The sequence below is a fragment of the Bos javanicus genome, chromosome X (genome assembly GCF_032452875.1).
Source record: "Bos javanicus breed banteng chromosome X, ARS-OSU_banteng_1.0, whole genome shotgun sequence".
NCBI lineage: Eukaryota > Metazoa > Chordata > Mammalia > Artiodactyla > Bovidae > Bos > Bos javanicus.
The window spans coordinates 133,751,957-133,759,170 of record NC_083897.1 but is presented as its reverse complement, the minus strand read 5'-3'; the positions used below and the strand labels follow the sequence as shown (position 1 = coordinate 133,759,170).

The following is a 7,214-nucleotide window of genomic DNA, read 5'->3' as shown; positions in this document are numbered from 1 at the left end:
TTTAGAGGAGCTGCCACACTTTATAAAGAAGGCAAGGCTGGAATTTTGAATAGAATTTGAAAAGAAATTGCCGAGGGAGGACCTTCCAACCTGGGAAACAGCATTCATGAAGGTGTAGAAGATGACAGATTTAGGGTATAATTAGGAAATGGTGAATCATTTGGTTTGATTGCATGTAGGATTCATAAGCAAATGATGAAAATATTCATTAGGGTCAGATGATGGAGCATCTGGAGAGTTTTGTTTTTTTTACTTTTTATTTTGTATTGCAGTATAGCTGATTAACAATGTTGCAATAGTTTCAGGTGGGCAGCAAAGGGACTCAGCCATACATATATGTGCACCTATTCTCCTGAGGAGTTTGATCTCTTCTGCATATATACAGTGGAGTCAGTGAAAATATTCAGAACAAACATATCTTGAGATACCAGTTTCTGTGACATAAGGTGGTATGGTAGTTTTAAAGATATGTACATGTCCATAAATTCTTTGATATGAATTTTGCATGTGGGAGGAAGATAAATAATTAGTGGCCAGAGGACAATTTGTGATGGCTTTAAAGATACATCTATAGATTCTTCAATATTCCTCTTGCCAAGAGATAAAATTTAATTCCCTTCCCTGGACTGTGGGCTGTACTTAGTGACTCTCTTCTAACCAATATGGAAGGAGTGATGGACATCACTTTCAATGTTAGGTTACAAAAAGACTGCAACTGCCATCTAAGGAGAACTCTCACTCTTTCCAATGGCTCTCTGGGAGAAGCTGGCTTCCATGTGCTGTGTGCTAAGCAGCCTGGGGGAGAGGTCCATGTAGTGAGAAACTGAGGCCTGCTAAATACCCTATGAGTCAACTTGGAAGCAGATCTTTCCCTAGCCAAACCTCAGATGACTGTGACCCTGGACAACACCTTGATCAGAGCCTCTCAAGAGTTCTCCTGATCCAGAACCACCCAACAAAGCTGCTTCTGGGCTTCTGACCTATAGCAAGTGGGAGTTTGAAGCCAAGTTTGCAGTGGGGGGGGGGGGGGTTGCTCTGCAGAAATGGATAATTACAAGTGGCCTAGAGAGAAGAGAGAGTGGGAAAGGCAAAGAGCTACGTTAGGAGAGATGGTATTAGGCAAGGCCAAAGATGATAAAAATGTGAATCACAAACAGTAATGATGAGTAGAGAAGAAGGGATCTATGCCCAGGGCCTGAGAGAAATTTAACTGACATGATTTATGGGCTGATCAGATTGGGATGAGGGGCGGGGGAAGTACTACTCAGAGAGAAAGATATTATAATGTGCTTTCCATGTCCACTTGAGGGGACCAAGAAGACAGCAATGTTGTTCATAAAAAATGGTCTTCAGAAGAGGGAAGCACATAAAAGGGGCAATGGTGAGTTGACTCTGTTGCCATGTCTCTGTGTGTTCTGGTTTTCAACACACCAGCTCTGATATACTAGCTAACATCTGCACAAAGATATCCAAAAAGCAATTGCAGAATCATACCTGGCACATCGAGGGCACAGCTGATTCAGACTAGAAATGGAGATTCAAAGTTATTAACAGAGATAGAGCAAAAGGATCCATACTTTGAGCAGCAAGGTTTTAAGGCACCTTCCATGCTTTCAGTCCTGCCATTGCCTGAAAATAAGGGAAGGTTGTTCAATATAATAAAAGCTCAAGGGGTCCAGTGAAAGGGAATTTGTAAAGCAGATAAGGAAAATAAGAAAAGGAATGCTTCAGGACACTGTCCCACTATTAATGAGGTAGTGGCATAAGTAAATGATTTAACAATAACATAATCAAGAAGCCAGAACTCAGAGAGAATGTAAATATGCATGACTTTCTTATGACACCTTATATCATGAACAGCTTCCTACAGAAGTCTGTTTTACTTGAGTGAAAATACACATTTGTATATTAAATAGAATACATCTAGATAGCCAATTAACCCACTTAAATAATAACCTATGATGCTTTAAGCCAATATTTGAAAATACATCAAAGATCCAAAGTTTACATAGAAGACTCTAGGGAAAGAATTAAAAGCCTCAGGGAAAACCATGCAGCCAAAACCAGAACGATAATGAGCTGAAATTTCAATTTTTATTCTTGTGTTTATTAATGCATTCGGGCAGAAATGTTGCTTAGAATACATTTCCTTCAGTGCTTCTAATAGCCACATCTGTCTTTCTTAGCCTCTGCCCATTGCAAAATCACAAGTCTCGCCATGCCCTTCTTAGGTCAAATAACCCTACAAGCATGCCTTCTTGCCACAAAGATCCTTATCTCTCTGCTTGCTCTACAGTCAGTAGTGATCACATTCATCCTGGAAATCCTGTGCATTCGACCATTTCTGCTTCAACAGCTGAGTCCCTCAGCACACAATGCCAGATTCAGGGAGGTGGATCATTATGGACAGTCCCCATACTAAAAGCTACAATTTATTGGACATTTTTTTAATAGGAGACAGTTGTGGATCTCTGCTAATAAACATAACTGTGCAAGAAAGGCCACATTTTTTTGTTGTCTTGAGGACAAACTAAATTGGACTCTGAGCCCTAGTTCCTCCTGACTGGCAGGAAATCTGATCTGAATCATTTAAGCCCACCTCCCTTCCCTTCCCCCTGGGTTGTAAAATGTTCCACTTCCAAATCAGTCATCAATTATTAGTCTGAGGCACTTATAGCTGAAAAGTCTAGTGACCCATGAGTTACAATTATTTCCTACCTCCTGGGATGCACACGTTCATCAGTGAGTAATAAGGGCTAGAGGAAACTCCCTTTGCCCCTAGAAGCTGCCTCAGTGACAGCACCATAATCTTTGTTCTAGCTCATGTGTTCCATCTCAGCCTTTTGCTGCCCTGACTCCACATTCACACCTAGGAAAATATCCAAATTCCTAAGCCCTTGTTGCCATATCATGCAGAATGTAGACAACATTTGTCAGGAACTGAGGCAAGGCTGAATATAAAGGACAGAGTTAAGGAACCAGCCAGACTTTACACAAGGACCTGGAAGTTCATAGTCAAGGTGTAGGTAGAGGTCTTGAGCTAAATGAACAATTCAGTGGTGGTGCCAGAAGACTTGAAAGAGTCCAGTGGATTGAGCAGTCAAGAAGGTCATTTGGTCACTTTGATAAAAGCCATTCCCAAGGAGTAATAGGAAAGGAAATCTGTTTGAAATAGGCTTAAGAATCTTGGAGAAGTCGAAAATGAACACAGAAAGTTTAGTCTGTTCTTTTGAAAATGTGAGAGCTAGAGGTGATTTGGAGGGCTCTGCCAAGGCTTGTTATAGTCTTTTTAAGATAACAGCAACTTCAGCATCTTTAAAAGCTATAGGAAAAGAGCCAGGTTGAATACATAAGACAAAGAAATATCAGAGGAAGCCATAGCTTTCTTCTAGTGGAGATGCAAGGGAAGAGACTCAAAAGCATAGAGAAAAGGGTTTTTACGTAAAAGGAGAAGAGAAAAGGATGCCCCCTATGAATAGAAGAAAGGAGACAAGGGTGAAGGCTGACTGAAGTAAGTCTGAGGTCACACGGTGAGGCAGTTGCGGAAGCTCACAGCTCAGAGCCTCTCTTTCCTCTGTGGAGCATGGGACCAGGTCGCCTTGGTGCATGATGGGGTGGACAGTGGGTTTGAGGCATGAGGCAAAGATTTTAGCTCAATTTGTTTTTGTTCTTTATATAAATATGCAGGACCTCAGAAAATCTACTAATTATTCCTAATAATTTGAGGATTCTTATGGATTTTAGTGAATTCCGGGAGTTGGTGATGGACAGGGAGGCCTGGCGTGCTGCGATTCATGGGGTCGCAAAGAGTCGGACACGACTGAGCGACTGATCTGATCTGATCTGATGGATTTTGTAGATACACAACCATAGAACCTAGAAGTAATGAGTTTTGTTTCTTCCTTTATAAAAGTTGAACATCATTTCTTTTACTTGCCTTATGCCATTGGCTACAGTTGGGCTTATATTAATTCTTCCACCAGGGATCTCCACATTTGTGGACTATAAATTTGGTATCCACACCTTATATAATGCAGGTTCAGTTTCTCACAAAATATTTATTTTTCCTCACTCCAAACCACAACTGGGACAGGACTGCTTCTCTCTTAGATCTATGGGTAGAGTGTTCTAGTTACCCTTCCACACAGGGCAGCCTTTCCTGGGGGAGCAGCTTTAGTCTGGGATTCCAATTAACCCCCCCGCCCCACCTCAACAGAGACCCAAGGACACCTCTCTTTATGTAAATAGACTAGCCTCTGGTGGCCCTAGGTATTTTTCCACATTGTGGATGTTAAACTTTAGCTCCTGTATGTGGGGTTCACATCCAGTCATCTGGGACACCAGAACACCAGCTTGGCTGTTACCTTGGATGTTCACCTCCCTCACAGTAGAGAAGAATACATCTGGCATGCAGTGATTTTGTACGTCAAATATTTTGCAGACTTTTAACTTGGGAATCTTGTGCTAAATAAACCAGAAAGCCCAGGCAGGTTAAGAGAGCACATGAACTAGGTGGACAAGGTCACTTTGACTCTTGTTCAAACACAAAGACCTCAAGCACCGACAGTTATCTGGTGGCAGAGCCAGGCCTAGAGACCAAGGGTCGTGGCTCTCAGTCCAGGGCTCTTCTGGGCCTCCCACATTTTGGCAGGAATCTTGGAGCTGTGATGTATTGAAAACGTAAATAACTGCTCAGCAGGTAGAAACCTCAGGGGACAGACAATTCCACGTCCAAAAAAGAAATGACTTGGGAGAGCTGAAAGTCACATCCATTATCCCACATCAGTTAGTTCATCTCACAGTGGAGGAGAAGCAGCACAATGTGACCTTGCCTGTCTGAAACTAGGAACTCTTTTACAGCAGCATATTTTGTTTGGAGCAAAATCTTTTTTACCGAGTACTCACAGAGTCCTGATCTCATTTTCCAAAGTGTTCCCTCCAAACATCATCAGCTGAAAGAAATTTATCTCTTTCCATAAATTAATTTTGTAGACAATTTTTCATGAACACCTACCTTGAAGGCTAACACTAAATGAGATACACTTATGCTGGCAACTACAATTTATCTTGCTTAATGGGCAATTTTGCTTTCTGGGAATGAATTTTCATCTTCAGTAGGAGCAAAGCAACTTGGGAGTGAGGATGTATGTCAAACTGTCAAAGAAAAAAGCCAAAGAAACCAGTGTATACTAATCCAAGGACATAAGGACTATGAGAACCACTGGGATAAGTTGCCACTTGATGTAAATTTTGTTTAGCTCTACCCTTGTGATGAACTCTATGCATTATCTGTCAATTTGCTTGCTCATTGTTATAAGTGATATCTCCTAGCAATGATAAGGAATTCCACCAAACAACCAGATTTATCAGGAAGATCTCAAAATTGGGTTATTAAATTCAGAAATGCTCCCATGGCAACTGCAAAGAGCTCCTGCCCCAACCTCCTGGAATTCTCCCTCCCACACTGACAGGACCACCCAGGTCTGGGGAGTCCCACGTGGGCACTGCCTGGACACTTGGTGCCTACTGGCCTTCCAGCTGGCATACCACAACTCCCATGAACCAGCACCCATTTTGACGTGTCCTTGCTTCCCTGGTGGCTCAGACGGTAAAGCGTCTGCCTGCAATGCAGGAGACCCAGGTTCGATTCCTGGGTCGGGAAGGTCCCCTGGAGAAGGAAATGGCAATCCACTCCAGCACTCTTGCCTGGAAAATCCCATGGACGGAGGAGCCTGATAGGCTACAGTCTATGGGGTCAAAAGAGTCGGACACGACTGAGCAACTTGACTTTCACTTTTCACTTTTTAGCCAGAGAAGGCTCAGTCCTCAGCTGGGAAGATGCCACCCCAGTCGGCAGTGCTGGATGGCAGTAGACAAATGCCCAGGGCCTCTTTCATCCCTAGGCTCTGCTGCTGCTGCTAAGTTGCTTCAGTCGTGTCCGACTCTGTGTGACCCCATAGACAGCAGCCCACCAGGCTCCCCCATCCCTGGGATTCTCCAGGCAAGAGTACTGCAGTGGGTTGCCATTGCCTTCTCTGCATCCCTAGGCTCTGACCCACCCTCATAAGCTTGTACTCCCTTGTACTAAACCATCTCATTAATCTGGTCCAACTATAACTTCAGGTTTTCTGGTTATTTTTAATCACCATCTGCTGCTGCTGCTAAGTCGCTTCAGTTGTGTCCGACTCTGTGTGACCCCAGGGTACGGCAGCCCACCGGGCTCCCCCGTCCCTGGGACTCTCCAGGCAAGAACACTGGAGTGGCTTGCCATTTCCTTCTCCAATGCATGAAAGTGAAAAGTGAAAGTGAAGTCGCTCAGTCATGTCCGACTCTTAGCGACCCCATGGACTGCAGCCCACTAGGCTCCTCCATCCATGGGACTTTCCAGGCGAGACTACTGGACTGGGGTGCCATTCACCATATGACAAACTAAAATAATGTAGTTTTCAGACACTTAAATATTAGTGTTAACTAACTTCTAAAAAATAACTTTATCACTAAGCAGTTTTCACCTAGACAGTAATTTTGCAGTGACTTTGATTTTGTTCTTCATCTACAATCAAGGTTTCAGAAATGGAGTTCTTTGCTGCAATCACCGCCCAGGCATGTATTAAGTTCCTGGCATTGTATTCATACACTTAGTACAGGCAGACCTCAGAGATTGCAGATTCAGTTCCATATCACCACAATAAAATTAACACTGCAAAAAAGTGAGTCACACAAATTTTTTTGCTTTCCCAGTGCATAGAGTATACTGTACTCTAGTAAGTGTGCAATAGCATTGTGTCTAAAAACAATGTACATACCTTAATTTAAAAATATTCTATTGCCAGGGATGGACCTAAAGATGATCATACTACATGAAGTTAGACAAAGAAAGACAAATATCATGTGATATAACTATATGTGGAATCTAAAAAATGATACAAATGAACTTATTTACAAAATAGAAACAGATTCACAGGCATAGAAAACAAACTTATGGTTACAAAAACGGAAAGGAGGGGACTAAACCAGTAGTTTGGGATTAACATGTACACACTGCTATAAATAAAATAGATAACCAACAAGGACCTACTGTATAGCATAGGGAACTCTACTTAATATTTTGTAATAATCTATAAAGTAAAAAAATGGAAAAAGAATATATATGTGTATAACTGGTTCCAAATAGGAAAAGGAGTACACCAAGGCTGGATATTGTCACCCTGCTT

General features: G+C 42.3%; 1 non-coding gene across 1 annotated transcript; it reads left to right on the top strand.

The window, feature by feature from the left end:
* Nucleotides 1-5,590: 5,590 nt before the first annotated feature.
* On the top strand, nucleotides 5,591-5,662 carry TRNAC-GCA (transfer RNA cysteine (anticodon GCA)). The gene has a single exon. It is a non-coding gene; the product is annotated as a tRNA-Cys (tRNA).
* The last annotated feature ends 1,552 nt before the right edge of the window (nucleotides 5,663-7,214 follow it).